General features: G+C 44.8%; 1 protein-coding gene across 5 annotated transcripts in view; it reads right to left on the bottom strand.

Moving 5' to 3' along the window:
• The window catches only part of Lrrc8b (leucine rich repeat containing 8 VRAC subunit B), a 62,135-nt gene that overhangs the window by 33,914 nt on the left and 5,599 nt on the right, over positions 1 to 22,622 (bottom strand). For 2 of the 5 annotated variants that reach the window (XM_057772103.1, XM_057772101.1), the window contains exon 2: positions 14,063 to 14,246. The exons of 2 other annotated variants lie outside the window; for them this stretch is intronic. The gene's annotated coding sequence lies outside the window, so the exon portion shown is untranslated. Of the gene's footprint in view, positions 1 to 14,062; positions 14,247 to 21,284; positions 21,307 to 22,622 lie in introns of those variants that run through there. One more of the 5 variants, XM_057772102.1, reaches the window with a different exon arrangement.

The following is a 22,622-nucleotide window of genomic DNA, read 5'->3' on the forward strand; positions in this document are numbered from 1 at the left end:
TTGAGCAATGAACAGTGGGAAACTACCTCAGAGAACATATTACATTTTAGGGATATTAATTTGAGAGCAGGAAGTCTAATTTACATTAGAATGTATATCTGATAACGTCAAGAAGTAAAACATAAATGGGCTTCACAATTATAATTCCAAGTAGAAAAATCACAAAATGCTATAAAAAAAATCAAATTTCCAGATTTGCCTGGCGTATGACGTAAGTAGATAAAGCACTTAGATTTTGGGGACGCGGGATTTTTTTGAAAGTTTTAACTGGCTTTTTTTTTTTTTCAAAAAGAAATGAATTTGGAAAGTGATATCCTAGACTAGAAGGTACCTGAATATTTCAGTAGATTAAATACTTTACCATACTCTTTAGAACAAATAGTCAAATACTTCACGCAACGCTTTAACATGCACGAACAGTCGTGTAAACAGAGACACACACACAAAGGACACCAGATTTGGCACGGCCATGTAAACTGTATAATAGACAAGTTATCACCTCAATATATGGGGCTGTTGGTCATTGGACAAATCAGGCATCATGTCACTCCCAATCAAATCACAGTCCTGCTCTAACGATGGACCAGCCCTTCGTTTGTTTCACACTGGTGCCTAATCACACACTGTAGAAGGATGACTTCGCCACAAGGGCCTGGCTCTGACAGTAAATGAACCCACCAGGCAAACATGAAGATCTGAATTTGGCTCATCAGCATCCACATTAAAAAAAAAAAAAGTCACAGAGTGAGTGGTCTGAATCCCACGGCTGGGACGGTGGACACGGAGGGTCCTTGGGGCTTTCTGGCTAGTCAGTATAGCCAACCAGTGAGTTCTAGGCTCAGTAAAGGAGCTTATCTCAAAAGGAAGGTAGGGAGCAAGTGAAGAAAACAGCAGACATTGACTTCTGTAGAAGTGCGCACACAGACACGCTCACACATGCGCACACTCACACACACTGTAAAAGTCACCGAATAGGGAAGAAGGACCATCAAGGGAGGGGTCACAGAAGAACAGGGAACCATGAGACGGGAGTGAACGAGAACCTATAATGGCAAACACGTATGACAACACTATAATAAACACTTTGCTTTATATGCAAAATTTGAAAGCTATTTTGAATAAAAGAATGATAGTATGAAATGACTAAATCTAAATCGAACTAAATTTGTCTCTCCACTTGGCAGCAACATTTTTCTCTCCTAACCATGTGCTTAAATATTTCCCAGGAACAGGCTGACTGGGCAAAGCAGGAAGTGAAACCGAGTATGATCACTGAGAGAGCTGAGGGCAATGAAAGACACTTTGGAACTAGTTGGCGTGCTATTAACATTTCATTTAAAAGTCTATTCCCCTGGCAACATCAATGTAATCAGAGCCACGCTAAGAGGGATCTCAAGAGGTAAGTCTTCAATTTGTTGTCGGGCAACTGGTGTAGTCTTTTATGCAAATGCACTTTCCTGCAGTGGGGCTGGCCCACATGACATCTGAGTGACTCTCCCGTCCTGCTAAACAGAGAGCAGGGGGAAGCTCTGCTTTCCACTCTAATAAATGTACTCAGAAAAACAACTCATAATGGCCCACTTCGGGGAACATGTGGCTTTTGCTTCTCAGACAACAGATCCTATTCCTCTGAGTTATTCTGGGATCTATTCTCCTGTAAAGTCTAAACTTCTGTGCAGTCACACAGGCACAGTAAGAACAAAGTGCCATGGTTCCATTGTGCAAGGTGTTGTTCAACAAAGCTGGTGGCTGGCTCTCCTGAGATGCTCCATCATTTCTTCGGCTCTGCAATCATGATACATGTCCTAGGAGATTGGTTGTGGAAGAGGGTCTAGAAAAACTGAAGGAATTCTCACCCACTGATTTATTTTCTTCTGGCTTTAAGCAGGGCTGAGCGAGTCTAAATATATGACGTGCAATACTGAGCATTTCCTAGCAACCTAAGTAAGTTGGAGCCTCAATGACCTCCAGCCTTAGCCCCTGCTGTCTCGGCAAAAAAGCAAAGGCCACATGAGTTCCCTGCCTATAAAGCAAGCCTACTGCCATTACAAGTTTGAAGAAAATCTAAGAAGGAAGTCTGATTAAATAATCAGTGGCTACCAAGTCATTCTGAGTGTCCATGGACGTGAGCACACACATGGGAATCGTGCACACCCCATGGCTAGTGAGTGTTCGGTAAACACCTGATGGCCTATTCTGCCAGGGCACGGCCGCCCAACCTGTTCTTCTGCCACTGTGTTGAGAAGACGGACAAGCTGGAGTAAAGCTGTAATTGAAATGAAATCTAAACTCACATGGATAAAGCAGGGTAGTAGTATGTGAGAGGGCTCAGTGTGAAAAGGGGCTTGCTACCAAGCCTGATGGCCTGAGTTCAAGCCCTGGGTCCCACATGATAGGAGAAAAATACTCCTGAAAGTTACTGTCTACCCCCACATGTACCAAAGCACACACCTACACACACACATGCACACACACACACCTACGCACACACATGCAACACGTGCGCGCATGCACACATACACATGCAGACACACACACATGCAGACACATACACATCTTTTTAGAACAGCAGACCAGCTCATTAGGCTACCTTTCCTCTAGGTACCCTCTCCCATCTCTGTTGCCCCCCCCCCATCAGACATTACACTTTCATTTTAGAGTTGTTTTGTTTCCATTCTTTTGATGGGATGATTGGTTGGTGCTTGCTGAATTACAGGCTGAGGGGGAAAAGGAAGCAAATTGACCTTTTGCCTCCCCTTAAACACACGAAAAGGTCAGGGAAGGTCGGAAACAAACTGAGAAAGGGAAAGAGATGAGGCCCAGAGACTAACTCTGCACACAGAATTCTAATTCTGGGGAGCACTGCTTTCTTGAGTGGTTATGTACACCATGCCCTTGACTTGAAGGAAAATGCAGTTTCAGCTGGAGATCGGTGGTGGATGCTCGCCTGACAAGCATAAGGTCCTGTGTTTGATCCCCAACCATGAAGGAAGAAGACGGTAGGAGAGACGCATGGCTGGGGAAGAACGAGAGCCTTCTCTGACGCCAAGTACCGAATACAGATTTATACTGGATTTTGTTCTGTTCTGGTACACCTGGCCCACCTGGCCTGATGCTCACCAGGTCGTCAAAGCTGACCTTGAATTTCTGACCCTCCTGACACCATCTCCCTCCCAAGAGTTGGGATTACAGATTTAAGTCACCATGCCAAATTTGAAGCATGGTGTTTTCCCAACCATCGGAGCTTCTCCTGAAGCTACCAGAGTCCTAGTAGATAATGGGCTTCCTGTCTTTAGGAGTACACAGGGGCTGGACGGGAAGATGATCCAGGTGGGTTTTTAGGGGTACATAGGGGCTGGACGGGAAGAATGAGAGGGCGTGGTCCTGAGTGAGGAAATGTGTTCAAGGTCAGCATCTCTGTGAAGATGTAGTGAGGACATTTGGGGCTTCAGACTCCCAAATAAAGCCCATGATTGACTTGAGTTGGAAAAGATAATCCTAGAATCTGAAGGAATGAAGCAATATTTTAAGTAATGGTGAAAGCACGAGAAATACTTTGGTCAGAGGTGAAGTGAGGGGAGCAAGGGGGTCAGGGAACACTACAGGAACAACTGAACTGACAGGGTATGAGGATCTGGAGCAGGGAACATGTGAGAAAAAACAGGAATGATGGGTTTAGGAGGAACATGGGCTGAGAATGGCTATTCACAGTGGGAGTCTCAGTGGCCAGCTCTTTCATGTCAGATCAAGATAGTTTACATAACTGAGGGTTTTGGCTTATGGTTTGGCATACCTAGCCTTTAGCTGGAAAGTGCTTACAGAATGTTGCTGTCAAGAGGGACATGCACACAGAAAGGCATAGAGGGGATTACAGGGAACCTGCTATCCACACATTTACATGTTTTCCACAAGTTGTTCCCTGAAGGGAACGGATTCTGCAGTCTTGGCGTCAGACAAGCCACTAAAGAGGCAAATGACAAGCCTGATTACAGGGCCAGTAGTGGAGGAGAGAGGGGGCTATGCCTACATGAGTTGTGAAAGGCCAAGTTTGCACAGCTTGTGGACTTTCAAGAAACAGAGGATTAACAGGCAGATAGAAAAGCCAAACAGAGCCCAGGGCAGGTGTGTGTGTGTGTGTGCACGTGCGTGCATGCGTGCGTGCATTTGTTAGGCTGTTCTACTAAAGGCTCTGTGATGTAGGACATAAAATCCTGAACTTGGTAATATGTAAAAAGTACATTAGAAGAACAAAACAAAACAATTGTAGCCCCTCCACAAAGCAATCCATTTACAAGACTGCTTTTTAGACAATCCCATTTAAAGACAGGAAACTTATTTATGACAGCTTAGTAGAACAAGGCATAAACCTGGCTTATTGCTTATGTAGAGTTGGGGAAATAGATACAGGGAAATCATGGGCTCCAGGCTGGTCTGGGTTACATGGTAAGACCTTGTCTGAATGAACAAACAACTCCCACAACTCCAAACATATGTTATAGGATGTGTGTGTACGTGTGCGCGCGCTTGCGCGCGCACACACACACACACATAGAGAGGAAGAGAGAGAAAAAGAGAGAGACTGCTCTACCAAGCACCTCTAAGAAAAACATCTACGTGCACTTGGCGCCTGGCTGGAGGCAAACAGGACGACTGGAAGTAATCAAGACTCATTTCTGAAAGACTCCCAGCACCCCGGACCACTGCAGGTGCTTGTCGCCTTCCTGATTATGAACTGCCATCAAAGCCTGCAAGGCTTTTCTTTCCATGTTTCTTCAGTATGAAAAAAAAAAACTGGCTTCTCTCAAAGCACATGGACTAACTTGTGTTCTAAACTACTGGTCACAGAACCAGTGAGCATATTCAGTTCATCAACATCAAGAGTAACAAGAATTTTAGAAGCGGTATTCTCTTTTTTATGAGCATCAATGCCCTTTCTTTGATAGCTCTGAGTTGAAGACTGTATCCTTGGGCAATGTAGTTTAGAAGTGCTTCTTTTCTTTTGCTGCACAGAGTTTATCTGTGATTTGTACACTGATGCTTACTTATTCTGTCTCCATCTGATAGGGGCTGTGCCCCAGGTGCATAGGTTCTCTGTGGAAATCACTGAGTTTCCCACCAAGCCCAGACAATACAGACAATACTTGGAACACATCAGTCCTGTGCCCATTCCACTTTAAGAACCGATCATGTGTTTTCTTTAGCAATCATGTCACATTCTCCAAGATTCAACTTAATTTAAAACCATGACTTCTATCTATCTACCCTAAAGAAACTCCTCTGGGAGCTGATCAAGGCTCCCAGGGTCTCCAGGTGCCTTCCCTGCCCACCTGTCTGAGGGAGGCCTTGTTGAGGCTCCTCACCTGCTGCCCTATTCTGGTTTCTGGTTTCCCCTCTCACTTCCTGTTGGTAGCAAGTGCTCTAGTTCACATTTCCTTTCGGTATTTTGACCCCAGGTACCTGAGTTTAACATCTGTTGTTTTCATTGTTTGAGACTTTGTTTTGAAGATTAACCTGGTCAATGATCTAAGCTCATCTTTCTCCAGCTGCATAATTTAACTTTCAGGAGAATTCTAGCCGACTTTCCCCATCAAGGTCATTGTTCTTTAGCCCCACCATGAAGCCCAACCACTACCCTGGTTGATGAGATAATCATAACAAGCAACTTAGTGTAATCTTTTTCTGGCCAACTAGATTAAGTTGGTATGAATTATTACATAATCAAATCCAGGAAGAAACTATTATTCCAAACTCATTGAGAATGACATGAAAACTCCAGCCTTACAAAGAGATGTCTTTTATTTAAGTGACTGATGTTACAACTTAAGATGTTAGAAAACTACTGTGATGCTTGCTTTATGAAATGCAGACAGCACAAAATGCAGGCTGCAACTTTTTAAGCCATTACAAGATGATTATTTTAATTCACAGGCCAGTAATTCCAAACACATCTACAATCTGAGTAAGGTAGTACTCAGGGTGGTGCAGAAGACTAAGCAGTTGGTGGCTCTCCTTTCATGAGTGATGACTCAAGTCAGCTAGACCGGAAATAAAATCTGAAGGGCACACAGCTGGCATACAGCTGTAAGCCGCCTACTGTGCGTGATAACGTGATCCGTTTCCCCTATTTGTGCGAGTGACTTTGCGAGCAAGATTGCAATCTAGCGAGAGCATCTCTCCTCTGCAGCCTGAGGCTTTCCATGTCCTGGGGACACCTCTACTGGGTTCCTCTGCTTGCACCACGAACTGCACAGTGACTTCTCGATTTTACTTGAGGAGAAGTTGATCTTTAAAGTCAATGATCTTTAAAGTCAAAGTATGAATTGCTTACAAAATAAGGCTCCAAAACTTGAGAAGATTTTTGCTGAAGGAACTTCACTGGCAAGATTTAAGGGCCAGACAAGCGCAGGCCCAGAGTTCTGTGCCGACCACGAAGTAAATAAAGGCAGCTTGTTCGCTTTCAGTGTAGAACACCTTAATTCACATTTTAACCTTTTATTACGGGAAATTCCAACCACACACAAAAGCAGAGTGAGCCCACACCAGAGCCCGCATGCCCATCAGTGATGCAGTAACCACAACAACCATACTCTCTGGGTCATCTGAGTGACACTCTAGACACGGTTTATATCTCATTTCAACGTACCTTCAGTAGACTCCTAAAAATATAACCAGAACACCATAAACACACCCAGTGGCTTGCTATAGATATTTAACTAATATTCTGAAACAAACAAAAGGCCCAACTCTGGAATCCTTACTGTGTCACATGGTGTAAAACATTCACACCAAGGATAACTTCAAACCACCAATGAGAGTGCATTGAGATGGACATACAGATAAATGTGCCAACCTTATATGATACTTCAACTCTGCAGGAACATGCGTGTCTGTTCATGAGTGCCTGCCTATGTGCACACATGCATCTCATGGAGGCAAGAGGTCCATGTCAGATGTCAGCACTTTCCCCCTTAGACAAGCCCTCCCACTCAGCCTGGAACAGCAGCCAGTAAGGCCCTTGGATCCTGTCTCCGCCTCCCTGGCGCCGGGAACACAGTGGCACACTGAGTGCAGTGTTTCCGTGTTGCTGGGATCTGATTCATCTGATAATGCTAAAACGTGACGGAGTTATGTCCTCAGCCCCTGACACAAAGACTCCTGAGAGCATAGGTAGCTGTAAATTATCATAAAACTCAAAAGAGATGGATGTGTACTACTCTTAATACTTCATAAACTTTTATAACTTAGTTTTCCTAAGGTTTTTTTTTTATGTGTATGGGTGTTTTTGTCTGCATATATGCCTGTGCACCGTGTGCCCAAGGTCAGAAGGCGGCAGTGGATCCCCTGGAACTGGAGTTATGGATGGTTGTGAACCTCCATGTGGGTGCTGGGAATCGAATCTGGGTCCTCGGGAAGATCAATAAGCGTCCCTAACCACTGAGCCATTTCTCCAGGCCTATGACAGTTTTTTTTGTTTTTTGTTTTTTTTTTAAAATAACTGTTTAAGAAGTGACTTGCAAAATTCCTAAAAACTTAGGAAATAATTTTTAAAGCCGGTGCATGTTAGCATCAACAAACCCAACTCATACTGAAGTAACTGGTAATTCTTGTCTAGATTCTTCTGTCGTCTCTGTCCTCTCCTCATCTCTGCGGTGGAGGATTTAAGCTTTGGAAAGCTGCACCAAGGTTAGGTGTCCGACCTGGCTGGGTGGTGCTTCCTGTTATAACAGCCTGCTCTTTCACGCTTCTGGGGGTGAAATGAGATGCCCTCATGAATGCCCACCTTCCTATCACCGGGGAATTACAACTATGCTTTTATCTTTTGTTGTCTGCTCTCAAGTCTCCAAGAGAAAGCAATTGCAAAGGGGCGGGAGCAGGGAGTTGGAAGAGGGAATAATATATCCACCCTGAGCACATGGGCAAAAGCCGTTAATGGATTTGAAGCTGAAGACAATGGGCTGTGGTGTGAGTTTGTGAGAATCAGTCACTGTGCTTGCCATTCGGAACCCACGCATCAGGTGCAGTGGACCAAGGCAGGTGGCAAAGCCCAAGTGACCTCCAGCCTGGATGAGGTCACATGACCCCACCTTGAGCTTACTACATCCAAGCAAACTTCCAAGGTCCAACCAAGCAATCTCTTTATTGTAAAATTTAATTTTTTCTTTTAAAAACTGTATTAGGAAAATTTATAACAATAATATAGTAAACTAGGAGGATCCCCCCCATGTACTCTTCATGTGGTTCTGACAATAATGGGCTCCTGACAACGCCCACGCACACTTGCTTTCCAGCCAGTCCCCGAGCAGGCGACGTCACCCACAACCCCTCTAGCACCTCCTCTCCATCCTTCCAAATCCTACAGCGCTCCCTTCTCAGCAGTCCCAGCAATCGTGTGACAAGGGCTCTTTGGGACATTTACCTTACGCTGGACATTCATAATGTCACTGACTTAAAGAGCAGAAAACCTCTTTGGTTATACATGCATTGCAAGACTTAATTATTAGCAGGGAAGAGATTGGTGGGCAATTAGTTTTTACAAAGTTTGCTGAGATTTGACATATTTTTATATATAAATATGACTGTTTGGGTAGGAAACAGTATGGTGGGGAGGAAAAGGGGTACAGAGCTCAGGGGCCTGTGTCTGTGTTCCTCTCTTCTGCATATGTGCTGTGCAGGAATGGTGGGTGGGTCCCCTGAGCCTACCTATAAAAGCAGGACAGCAGATGCCATTCTCCTTCTGAAGCTGTCATAACCCACTGTGACTGTGTCTCTAAGGGTGGCTTTGACACAGAGGTACACCATTTACAGCAAATGTGGGAATGACTGGCTGGACCACCACACAACAAAGAAATCTATTGCTTTGGTCCTGAATATGGAAACTCTCCAAAGGAAAAAAGAGGGAAAGAGAAATGAAGGCAGTCAGAGCCAGCAAAACAAAGCTAACGCCATCCTTTCCATCGTGTTAGAACCGGACGAATGGAAGGACGGCCGGTGGGATTGCTAGCATTGCAAAGGGGCTCTGACATCCCCGCTGGACTGAATATAAAATTAAAAGGCACGATTCAACACAGGATTTCCTCTTCCAGGAAAGCTTCAGAATAATCTAATGCAACAGTTATTACTCTGTTTATACCCCCACGGCACTCTCCAAGATGCTACCCTCCCAGTGCTGCACTCCGCTTTGCCAAAGCCAATGGATCATCTGATGACCATCATAAATGACAATCATCTATCCCATCACAGCCGACACCACTTCCATCACAAAAGGACAGGAGAGAGGAGGAGAGGTGGATTCACCCAGAAAATATCACGCTGTGAACCACACTATTGTTATAGGTGGGAGCAGAAGAGAGGCTTAGCCTATGTAACATGTGTTCTCGGACATTATTAACATTATTGAAAGTTTTATTACAAGAAAATGACAATTACAAGGATTGGGGACATGGTTTGTGTGATGGGGAAGCTTGGTTAACCAATTATTTTTAAGAGGTGGGACCGACTTAGGGTGTGGCTTGCTGGGACAGGTGCGTTCTCTCTGTGTGGTTCCCTCCCCACACAGCTGAACTTGGACTTCTCGTTCCTGTTTCCTGAGTTTTTCCCCTTATAATAAATAAAAATGTAATTGTTTATCTTTAAGCTGGTCTGTTTTTTCCTGAATCAGGTTAGCTTTTACAGTTTGTGTTTTTAAAATCTGAATAATATAGGTCAGCCCTGAGAAACTTTTTTAAAAGATCAATTTGAGACCTTAATATCATCTTTGCAATAGTGGATGAAAACAACACTGTTGAGCCTGGAAAATCCAAATGAGATTACCAGGTCAAAAAAAAAAAAAAATCACAGAAACACACAGAGAACATTTTGGACCCCTGTATAGGGACAATACAACACCAAAATAAAGATCTTATGAGGGAAAGAAACATTTTGTTTAAAAATATTTTTTTAAGACTTGACCATAAGCCGGGCGGTGGTGGCGCACGCCTTTAATCCCAGCACTCGGGAGGCAGAGGCAGGTGGATCTCTGGGAGTTCGAGGCCAGCCTGGTCTACAAGAGCTAGTTCCGGGACAGGCACCAAAAAGCTACAGAGAAACTCTGTCTCGAAAAAAACTAAAAAAAAAAAAAAAAAAAAAAAAAAAAAAAAAAAAAAAAATGACATGACCATAATACTTCACAACCCCGAGAATTCACTGGCGAGGGAAGACACAGAAGATGTACCAACACTTCCCTTCCTTTATCCTACGTTTGCAGCCACCTCCACAGCACACAGTCCCTGCATAACATACATCTTATTCTCCACAAGCACACAGATTTTAAACACCACGACTCGCTTGCTTTCTGCAAAGTAAGGTCATAAGAGAATTAACTTTCTTTGCACAGAGTGTTAAGTAACCAGACTGGCCATATCACAAGCTTTGTTACCTCTTAAGGACACCGAAGAAAGGTCAGAGTTTAAAACATCTAACAAATAAGATGAATTTTTTAATTTACCTTCCAGATGTATACTTCTTTGAGCAGACAGTACTGACAGCCTTGGAGAGGAACTAGCACCAAATACGTCTCAAGGTTGTTTACAATATCCATTTATCAAAATACATACTGATAATAAAAGACCATATTCTATTTTCCCATCTGCGGAACAACGCTGAAATTCACGGGCTATTCTGCTCTGATCTTCCAAGCCAGTAATAAGTTCTCTATGATTGTAGAGATGGCTCAGCAGTTAAGAGCATTTATCACTCTTGCAAATTATCCAGGTTTGGTTCCCGGAACCCACGTGTGGCTCACAACCACCCATAACTCTAGTTCCAGAGGATCCAACAGCTGATTCTGATTTCTGCAGACAGCAGTCATATATGCGGTGCATTTACATGCACGCAAAACACATACACCTAAAATACAATCAATAAATCTTTAAAAATCCCATAAATCTGATGTATTACGCCTAATTTCACAACAATAATATGGTTCTACTTTCAGGACAAAGAAAAAAGTCAATGAAAGCCTAGTTACAGAACTGGCACACGCCCATCAAAGGACAAGACAGAGACTCCCTACTAGCTTCTCCCAGGTAGACGGATGAAAGCAGCCCTGTGGGGACCCAGCCCTAGGAAGCCGGTGAGTGGAGTCAGAAATCGTGAATAACTTGGTGCAGTCAAAGCGTCAGAGCATTCACGAGATGATAAAATGTGGTAATCCCAGCGTTTCCTACCGATTAATTAAAATTAATGCTGACAACAGACACATGGGGCTTTCTTACAGATCACGCAAAACATAACGCAACCAGCAAACATGACATAGTATAACAGCCACGTGACTGCTGAAAAGGGGATCAGCACAAGACACCCCAAGTTTCAGACAGAGGATGGCTTACAAAGGCACTGTTCTACAACCCTGAGACTTAAAGGAGCTACAGAGGAGATCACAAGCTTGCCCAAGCAGAGGACTGCTCTCTAGAACCTGGCCTAAAGGTGGGCATGGGTTCAAGGACAAGAATCAACCTGGAAGTCATGAATGCAGGGCATATTCAAAGCCAGTATCTTCTTTCAGTCCCATCCCAGTACTATACAACAGTGGCTGACTTAACATCCAAGTTTCAAATGTCCCTGCAAAGTTAGCCTCTTTTAAAGACTATCGTTAAAGACTGCTGCATTCTACAAATTCAGATGATCATCACTATCAGGAAGGTAGTGATTGAAATTATCCATAGGTAGCATCATTTAAGTGCCCATCCCTGACTGCCTTAGAGTCCCCAAAGAGCTGAAGACAACAATGACTTCTGTGCTCCTATCTTCACCTCCAGAGTGGTGGCAACACCACAGCTAACCAAGTGCGAGAGAGCCAGGGCTCTGTAAAACTGGCCTGCAGGGGCGTTTTAACTGTGCCTTTATGACCGCCTGAAGATCAGAGAGTAAAACAGCTCCACTGGTCAGCCTTACAGACTGGTGGTGCCAAAAGAAGCACAATTAGTAAAAGCTCAGGGTCAGAAATTGGGGTTCAGCCTGAAGATCTGAAAAGCAAAGCAGCCAGCCACTGGCTCTTACCTCTATCTCTGTCCAAAAATGGTGATCCTGCCCTCCAGGACTCTCGGAATGAGACTGTGTCTGAGGGCTGTCTTCCCCGAACCCGCGTCTTATACTCCTTTCTAGAGCTGGGAATAAAGACATGCACACCCGATTTCTAAGGCAACTAGTGTGGCTCCTGGGATTAAAGGTGTGTGGTACCATAACTGGTCGGTAAGGCTGACCAGTAGGGCTGTTTCACTCTCAGGTCTTCAGGCAGTCTTTATTAAAATACAATTGAAAAGGCACTACACTGACTTACAGCCCCAAAACGTTTTTGTTTGAGATGGGGCCTCAAGTAGCCCAGACAGGCCTGGAATTTTGTCTGTAGCTGAAGATAACACCTTGGACCCATAATCCTCCTGCCTCTCCTTCCCATGTGTTGGAATTACAGGCAGGCACTACTATGCCAACTTCAAATTATCAATGAAAGGGTTCTGGTACTGCCAACCCTTTTAATCAAATCAGTACCCAAATCAGCCGCTTTAGACACACAGTACAGTAGATGCCCACAAGGAAGCTGAAAATGAACTCTTATCTATCCTACCATCATCAACCTTAATATTAGCTAAGATTCACAGCCTCTCAGGATGCAGCTTCATCATTAATCAAAAGAGAAATAATTCCTGCTGGCCTGACTCCTATTTCCACACTGACAATAACATCAAAGCAATGACATCTCCCTCCACCCACAGGTATCAGGGAATGGCAGCCTACGAAAGAGGAGACTCCTCACATATACAGCCTCTGTTCTCCTGGGCCATAGAACCTACCAATCTGGCCCACGGTGTCCTAGCTCCGGAAGACAATGGGTCATCTGGACCACAAGCTTCCTAGTCTCAGCAAGCCTCACCCATTCAGGAGTCTATTCTCCCCACAGAACTGACTCCACTTCCTTCTGAGCCTGGGCCAGAGTCGGCATGGACACTCCAGATCCGGTTTCCAGTGCCTTCCTCCCCTTCAAGCTACAAGAAGGGGGATCGCTGGCTTGGACAAGTGAATGCACTCACTGTAAGGCAGGGACTCCATAGACACTTTCAAATCCTTGTCAGAGCCATCACAGCAACAATGAAATGGGCAAATACAAGATCACTGGGTGAAAAGAAAGGAGCCCATACAGTCAAAGAAGCAAGAATGGAAGGGAGTTCTCACGTCACAGAGCAGCAGGCCTTTATGGCAGTTTGTTTATTTAGCTCCAAACTTTGAGTGCTGGTCCTGAGTAGGTGCGGCTCAAGAGTGACTGTGTTATAGCACCCGAGGTTTAGTGTTCCTAACACTCTTGCTTCTAGCAGCGTTTCTAGTAATTAATTTTTGCTACATATATTTATCTTACCATTGTATTTTTGTGCTCATTTGTAACCAAGCTAATCAAATGCAAATATGGTTTGCCCTGCAACGGATGAACCATGACTTAACCATCTAAAACACAGCATTAAGTTATTTCACATTGTACATACCACCTAAGCAAGCACAAAATAAGTAATACAAAATTAAAACAAGGACAAATTTTAAAACAGTTGTTTAGAATGGAGCAACTGGGTCATTTTGCTTAATATTTGGGTAGTTTGAGTACCCGGGAATACGATGCAATGTAGGTTAAAAACAAAGTGTGGAGGGCTGGAGAGATGGCTCAGAGGTTAAGAGCATTGCCTCTCTTTCTAGAGGTCCTGAGTTCAATTCCCAGCAACCACATCGTGGCTCACAACCATCTGTGATGGGGTTTGGTGCCCTCTTCTGGCCTGCAGGCATACACACAGACAGAATACTGTATACATAAAAACAAAACAAAACCAAAAAAAAAAAACCCAAAAAAACAAAGTGTGGAGAAGCTACTGGGTCTTACAGAAATCACAAACTTTTACAGAATCTAGATACTCTTTTATTGTAATTTTAAAACAAGCACAAAATAAGCATGTATTAAAATTCAGGGGTAAGGAGCAAAATAAACTATTAGTCATCAGGGCTGCCTTTTATTAAGTTAGAAGAAAATTTGATAAAAGTCAAGTACCTTGAAGATTGGACATCCTAAGCAGACAGAGCTCCACTCAAAGATTAGGTTGAAAGAATGTAGTTTATGACCGGGAAGCATTAATTATTTTCCCCAGTACTCTCCGTTTATCAATTAGTTAGCAGACGTCTGTACTGAAGACTCTCCACAGACTTCCGTGGGCTATTCTTCACCCTCGTTACTCCTGGGTAGGGACAGGACAAAGATCATCAGCCCATAGCCCAGCATCTCTTCCAGTGGGTTGCTCCAGTTCTGTCACCCACGACGACGCTTATTATATATGCCATGCTCTCCATTCTGACCATGCTCATCACCATGGCAACAAGGCAGATGAAAAAGTAGGCTAGAAATTCCAAACTCTCGGGTAGAGGTGAGGATGGGAAAGGGCCCTTATTGAGGGGGAAAAGGCAAGAGTGTATTCTATCAGAGTGGCCTGTGCGTTAAAGGGTGAGCCTAGCGGGGAAAGTAGGCTTTGTCTGCATAAATGCAGGCCGTGTATGGTGGGGCATGCCTTTAGTATTCTGAAGGCATAGGAAGGTGGATTGTTGAGGTCAGCCTGGTCTACCAGTGAGTTCCAAGATAGCCAGGGCTCTACGTAGTGACCCGTCAGAAAGAGAGAGAGAAAGGAAAAGAGAAAGAAAGAAATTCAGTAAATGCCATTGTTTATAGAAGAAAGAATGAAAAGCGTCTTGGATTATAAAGCCAAGTTTTACAAAAAACTTGAATATGCAAATTAAAACCTTAACTTCTACCTGCTTTTGGAAACTGCACACTGAGCCAAGGGTAGGGTAATGACAGTTGTTAATTTTTGGTCACTTAGAAGCACTGAAAGAGCTAAGGAAGTGTGGCCCAGAAGATAAGACACAGGAGGAGTACTTTCTAGACAAGCTTATCTTCCAAGCTCCTTTTTGTGCCCAGAGGAAATTCCTGGGTGGGGGTGACTTCTGTGTCAGGGTGAGGAAGGAAGTCCCAGTGTCCGCTCAAGGAGGGAGGAGGCTTTCCTCACTGTTGGCTCCTCTCCTGTGCACACGTTCAGGTCTTCTGACTCAACCTCTCTGCTCCCTAAAGCCTTGAGAAGCCCCGTCTCCATAGACAGCAGGGTGGTGGTGGCTCACACCTTTAACCCAGCACTCAGAGGCAGAGGCAGGACGATCTCTGTCAATTCAAGGCCAGCCTGGGCTCAGAGTGAGTTCCAGAGCAGCCAAGACAACACAGAAAAACTTTCTCTAAAAATCAAAACAAACAAAAAACCACAATACTCTCTCCTCAAGATTTCCATCTCCCTGAGGTGTTTTTTGCTTTGTTTTTCTTCCTGAGTTCTTGCTTATCCTTTTCTGGGACATGTGAGTACTTGCGATTTATTTATATTTCTCCAAGAAAGCATGGGCAAACTGAACCTCTGCTGAGGGCCTGTCCCCCAAGACTGGTGCTTCCCTGTAACCTTACACAGTCCTCCGGGTGGATATTCATCTCACCCCATTCACGAGGGCTCCACCCACCCGCATGAACCAATCTTCTCCCAGAGACCTAACTTTAGGGGATTAGATTCTCGCTTGTGAATTCTGGGAGTCATTCACAGATCTCAGATATTTCTAATCCAATCAAGGTGACGCTAAAAAACAAGCCATTACAAGATCACCAGGAGCAGTGTGAATGCAAATGTTGGGAGCCACCTTTTTGAGGTGACTCCTTCCACGATCCTAGCTGCAGCAGTTTTTACATTCCAGGGTAGGGGCACGAGGATTAGAACAGAGATAAACACAGAGACACAGGACAGTAACAGGAGGGCAACTCATCCAACACTGAATGTTGAATTCTGGCTTCTGAGCTCGCATGTGTTTAATTTTTCATACACCTTTATTCACCGGTACAAAAGGGGGAAGAAGGCAAAAGTCGACTTTAACACGATACAAAGACAACCAGAACAGTCATTTCAATAATTCCAAAGTAAAGTACTTGATGTTTGGGCAGTAAGCCTACCCCAGACCAAGTATCTTGCGGACAGACATTCCTTAAGTCAAAATAAGGAACAGAAGTATGTTAGAATGCTCTGACCTTTGGTAGGGTGGAGAGGACCTACCTCTAGGGGCCATCTTAAGGTCCAAAACACCAAGTGACCACACCCTAAGTCAGGGTGTGTCGTCATAGTTGCCAATGCCATGGAGAGCAAAATAAACTCAAACTCTGTGACAAGGTGGGATAGGCCCGCATGTTTGATTAAATCCCACATGCAAATGATTAAAAAAAATTTTTTTGAGACAGGGTTTCTCTGTACTTTGGCTGTCCTGGAACTGGATCTGTAGACCAGGCTGGCCTGGAAATCACAGGGGTCTACGTGCAGGGATTAATGGTGTGCACCACCATGCCCAGGTTGTAAATGACTTAATAAAAGTGACAGAAATACAATCACGGATGCTCCTGAGATTCAGGACAGATTTGCTCTAAGCTTTGAGAGAAGGAGATAGGATCAGCTACCAAGTGTCCCCTCCCAGAGGGCTAAAGCATCCAGGAGCCCAGCCAGGCCCAAAAAAGGCCCCACTCACAAACTGCTCAGTGATAGTTTGAATGTAATTGGCCCCCATAATCTCATAAAAAGTGGCACTATTAGGAGGTGTGGCTTTGTTGGAGCCTTGCTGGAGGCCAGGTGGGCTTTGAGGTTTCCTATGCTCAGGAAACACCCAGTGTTTCAGTTGACTTCCTGTTGCCTGCAAGATGTAGGACTCTCAGCACCACATCTGCCTGCATGCCGCCATGCTTCTGCCATGAGGATAATGGACTGAGCCTCTGAAACTGTAAGCCAGATGCAATTAAATGTTTCCTTTATAAGAGCTGCCATGGTTACAGTGTCTCTTCACAGTAATAAAAACCCCAAGACAGTCCTCTATGCTTGCATTATTCCATAAGGAAAATGCCCTGCCTGTTAATGTTGTAGTTAAGAACCTCTTTTTGAGAACAAATTTAGCATTCTTGACAAGATGTTAAACATTCCCCTTTTTAATAGGATTAAGATATATTCTTAGAGACCTGGCCTGGTGACCCAGGCCTTTAGTCCCAGCACTAAGGAGACAGGCAGGCACATCTCTAAGTTCAAGGTGAGCCTGGTCTACATTGCTAGTTCTACACACCAATCAACTGTTGATCCAGCTGACTGCCAGCTAAGTATCTGGTGATTTTCCCCTAAAGTTCTGTTCTGGGAATTTGATCCTATGTTCTTAAATGGGTGTAGCAATATCACGGTATCTAATTCTTAGCTGTAGTGGGGATATTCCAAAGAATGCCAGGCTCACCTATACTCACTGCTATTGAAAGTTTCTGCCCAGAAGAGCAAACTTTTAAGCCATCCCTTCAACCAAGAGCCTGAGAATTGATAGCTGATTTGATAAAGAAGATTTCTGTTTTTTAATATCCACACCACTGCTCTTCAAGGCAGGTGTTAAGGTTGGGGAGTCACTTTTGTAGGGAGAGGAATTCTGACAGGGTTTATCTCCAGATAGTTAATCTTCACTCGAAATTATCTCTGTCACTGATGTCTGGTGTGGGGTATCCCCCACCACAAACTATTTTCTTTTTTTCTCTCTTCAAACCCACCATTTCCCCACTCTACTAAAGAAGGACAAGCCTCTGTTCTCAGCAGTCAGCTCATGGGGCCTTGCTTGGGGATATAATTACCAGGTCACTGAGCAAAGTGTCATTCTGAAATTCCCTAGGGTTACAGGTGTTGAGGAAATGAAAAGAGACAGTGATTAAGAAGCAAGTCTTCTGACTTGGGGGAAGAGTTGTCATTTCCTGGCTTGGAGCAGGTGTGGAGGAGGACACCTATTATTATTAGCTCAGGAAGACAATCCTGGAACCCTGCCCTCCCTCCATCAATCACCAGAGTAACTTGTGACAAGCACTCAGTAGTTTAAAAGGGAGTGGACTCTCTTGCTCTGTTCCCTTCTCTCCATTACGTGGCACAATGTCTTAAACTTTTGACTATGTAGTCTTATTTTGGCAATAAGTAATACTTACCCAGGTGCAAATAAGCTTTTAAGTCCACATATCTCATGAAGGGACAGTTTTCTAAGAAAAATTTCATCTGTGTTATGTGTATGTATGAGTGAGTGTGTCTGAGAGTGAGTGTGTGTGTTTGTGACCGTGCACCAGGGAAGCTATGTGGAAGTCAAAGAGAACTTAGGAGTCTCTCCTTCCACCATGTCGGCTCCAGGGATCGAATTCAGGTCCTCAGGCTCGGTGACAGATATGTTTATCCAATGAGCCATCTCGCCTGCTCCATCATCAAAGTTCTAATAGACTCGATGTCGTACAGGAGTAAAATAACTCAACTTTCAAGCGTTTGATAGTATTTAAAGCTTAGTTGTGATAAGAACTGTAAAAATATATTAGATACACTGTGTTTGTATATATGTGTCAAAAGAATATAATATGATAACCAAGATTAAACTTCTTTTTTGTTTGTTTTGTTTTTCGAGACAGGGTTTCTCTGTGTTGCTTTGGAGTCAGACCTGGAACTAGCTCTTGTAGACCAGGCTGGCCTCGAACTTACAGAGATCCACCTGCCTCTGCCTCCCAAGTACTGGGATTAATGGTGTGTGCCACCACTGCCAGGCCCAAGGTTAAACTTCTAAGCACATGCATGTTACACCCAGATAATGCTTCGGAGAAAATGAGTTTCATGATTAAAACATCTGTGTAAATTTCCTGGCTTTTGTAGAAAATCTTTAAATTACTTTTTAAATAAACAGTGATGGACACCAAGACATATTTATTTAATTTAGCTTCTATTGGGAATACTTAAATTACTTTTGTGAAAAAAAAATCAATATTTAAGTCATCAGAAATATCATATTTGTACTTATATTGATGAAAAATATTAGCTTCTATCTTTACACGTGACAAAGGCAGACACACACAGACTCTGCTCTAAACAACCGAGCCTCAGATCAGTGAAGATGACCTAGAAAACCGACTTCTGATAGAAAGAAAAAGCTGGATTGTGCCAGAAAAATATGAAAGCTGTCTCCAGTATCCCTGTCACCAAACCTAGAGCTTCGAATTAGGTTTGTACTCAGTAATCACAAGCTCATTGACACTCCAAACCCACACCAGACTGCCATTTTGGTAACTTGACACAGATTAAAGTCACCGGTGAAGAGGAGGGATCCCTCCATCAGACTGGATGTGAGTATTTTCTTGATCAATGATTGAAGGGGAAGGACCCAGTCTACTGTGGATGATGCCATCCCTGGGCAGGTGGTCCTGGGTGCTATAAGAAAGCAGGTCGGACAAGCTACGAGAGCAAAGGAGCAAGGAGCACCCCTCCAGGGCCTCTGCATCAGCTCCTGCCTCCTGGTTCCTGCCCTGTCTTCTCTCATGACGAACTGTAGCTATAACCAACCCAAACAAACGCTTTTGATCAGTGTTTTTTCACAGCAACAGAAACTTAGCTAGGACATCTATGAATAGCATTTGTATCGTGTCTTAAATAACCTTTTCTAACCTTTAAAGAGATTTCTTCCTGCCGGGCGGTGGTGGCGCACGCCTTTAATCCCAGCACTCGGGAGGCAGAGGCAGGCGGATCTCTGTGAGTTCGAGACCAGCCTGGTCTACAGAGCTAGTTCCAGGACAGGCTCCAAAACCACAGAGAAACCCTGTCTTGAAAAACCAAAAAAAAAAAAAAAAAAAAAAAAAAAAAAGAGATTTCTTCCAAAACACCAGTCAAAAGCGCATCTGTTGTATCTGTTAATCTCTGGAATTGGGAGTGCGCAAGTCACACTTCCTCCCGGCTCTCCCCTGAATGTTTATTGAATGCCCACAGTATGTCAGGCTGAGGCCTGGTTCAAGAAGCCCAGGAGATGAGAAACATACTCATCACCTGAAAGGAACGCCAGACAGGAGGCTGTTCCCCGGCATCAGTCCTGTATAAGGACCAGAGGAAGCAAGGAGAAGGGGGTGGGGCAGGGGTGATGGGGGTGATGGAAGAAAGGGCCTTCAGGGATGCCAGCCACGGTCTTCAAAAGAACCAGGCTTGAGAGAAAAGCATCAGTTTACCGAGAATGCTCAGGGAACAGGAAGAAACATCACCACAGAGTGCGGCCATCTTGTCTCGACAACCTCCCCGTGTTACAAATGGCTTAAGATGGGGTGTGAGTGCGTGTGAGTGTGTGTAGCATGTCCACGGAGCAACCACTGGGGACATGGAAACTGTGGAGTGGCAACAGGTGGTACCAAACAGTTGCCAGGACCGGACAGGAGACTGTGATTCTGCACACCTGGGCATTGGCACCTTTCACAGGAGGAGCCCGCCACCTGACAGGGTGAGATTTGCCTTTTACAAAGATCCCTGTGGTATGTACAAGAGATTGGGCACCTCCAGGGAGGTGGGAGAGAGATGGACAGACTCCAAATTAAGTATCAGCCAAAAGATAATCACGGGTGTTCCTAGAACAGACACACACAGTGAAGCCGAAGGGGAAGGGTGCGGAGGGAGGAAGTGAAGGAAACAGCCTCTGAACAAACTATACCAGCTGCCAACGATACAGGCAGAAGCATAAGGGGGGAAATGGCAAGAGAAATGAACGAATTCCAGTAAATGTCCAGCTATTTTGAAAAACAGAACAAAACAAAACAGGAGGAGGGGGCGCCTAAAAGTAAACACATTTTGCGAGGGGAAATTCATTGGTGCGCTAACTGCAGGCCTGCTTATTCTGTGAGGCAGGTACCGCAGGCCAATTTAATGACCAATAGGATCAAATTATATATATCCACTGGTCCACGTGCCAGTTCTGGGAAGCTCACAGCTTGGCATGCTAGAGAGCCAACCAAGAATAGAGACAAAGTCGGCTTTCACATCCTGCTGTCAGTAGGGGGACAGAACACCAACCAACCAACCATAAAGCAAGGAATGAAAGACTGCCGGGGACTGGGAGAGCAGGGTCAGAGAAGGGTCCCGTGAGGTCACGACTGGGACGAGAGGTTGTCATCTCTGACAACCTCATCTAGAGGTTTCCACAGAACGAAGTTCTGAGAGAGCTGCTGAGAGGAATTCAAGGTACCAGAAGAAGCACATAGCGAGAAGCCCCAGTCACAAGGGTACTTGGGGGATGGTGGCTGAAACTTCTGGCACCTGGACACAGCAGGGGCACAGCATAAACTGCCTAGGGGTATCCTGGCAACACACACACCTAAATCTGGTACTCTGAGAAACTGCATCATGACTCACACAGCTGGGAGACAAGCCATGGCTCGCCCGAGGATGCTGCCCTTCTCAGCACGGAAACTGGGCCAGCTACAAACGTGTTGAATTCTGCCTAGAGAGATAACGTTAGAAATGTTCAGATTAATAGAATTCACCTTAAATGCATCCACTCAATCAATCAATAAATAACCTGCGGTTCAGGGGCTTGAGAGGCCCCCTCAGGGATCAGTCACGGTCCTACCATGGTGGGGGTCGCACGGAAAAAGGGCTTCCTTCAAAACGGTTCCAGAGACCTTTTGAAAGAGAAAACAGTTTCCTCGCTGTCCTGCCTTGGCTCTGCTAGACGGGACAAGGACAAATGGCATTCCCTGCCAATGTACCTGCCAACGCATCCCCTGCCAACACAAACCTGAAAGCCACAGAGGGACTGGACATTGGGACAGCCCACTGGCCCTGAGACAGGCCATCCCAGCCAGACCTCTGGAATATTGCCCATGATTGCTGCTCTATGGTCATTTTTGGCGCAGGTGGAGGAGCTGATTCTTCACAAATGTTTGTCTCCGAACGATACACTTGCTAAGGATGCTGCAGGCCAGCTCCCAACTCTGAAAAGATCTTTATTATCCTTGTCCTGTCCAGCAGAGTCAAAAAAAAAGGAACAAACAGGCAGGGAAATACTCTCCAGTCTCTGCCACTGGCTTGGAGGAAGCCCTTGCTTTGTGTGTCTCCTCCCATCATGGCAGAAGCGTGACTAGGCCTTGGAGGGAACTGTTGGCCACTGGCCTGTAGGCTTTTAGGAGACGATGGTTAAATATGCATCTGCTTGATGTGTCAAAGAAAACAAAACAAAAACCCACCTGTATTAGAGCTTGCTGGCGCAACACCAGGAAGAGTAAAAGACTTCAACCATTCCCAAACCGTGTGGTCCCCTTCTGGAACCGCACAGTGAGGCCTGTACAGCTGTACATTAAACACACTCATTTCACACTCTCTCTGTGTGTGAGGGAGGGGATGAGGCGTGGGTATGTGACAGTCAAGTACCCTATTATCACTGGATCACGTCTCCATCTCTACAGACACTTATTTGAATGACAGCTCCAAAAAGAAGGAGCCGGGAAGAATCTGCATGTCCATACCTAGGTTGCTTACATTTGAGCTCATTTCATGCCACTACCCCGTCCCCCTTTAGTTACTGGAGTTTGTGGGTCAGTTTTTGCCTCTAAAGTCACCATTCAGCCTCTGACCGACCACAGCACACTGTATATGTGTCCACAGCCTTCTCTGTGTCCCTCCTAACAACCATGACCACCGTGGAGAGTCTCCTGTGTCCTCAGCAGCTGCCTGTCTGACTCCAATAACCCA

The sequence above is a fragment of the Chionomys nivalis genome, chromosome 6, assembly GCF_950005125.1.
Source record: "Chionomys nivalis chromosome 6, mChiNiv1.1, whole genome shotgun sequence".
In the NCBI taxonomy this organism is placed as follows: domain Eukaryota; kingdom Metazoa; phylum Chordata; class Mammalia; order Rodentia; family Cricetidae; genus Chionomys; species Chionomys nivalis.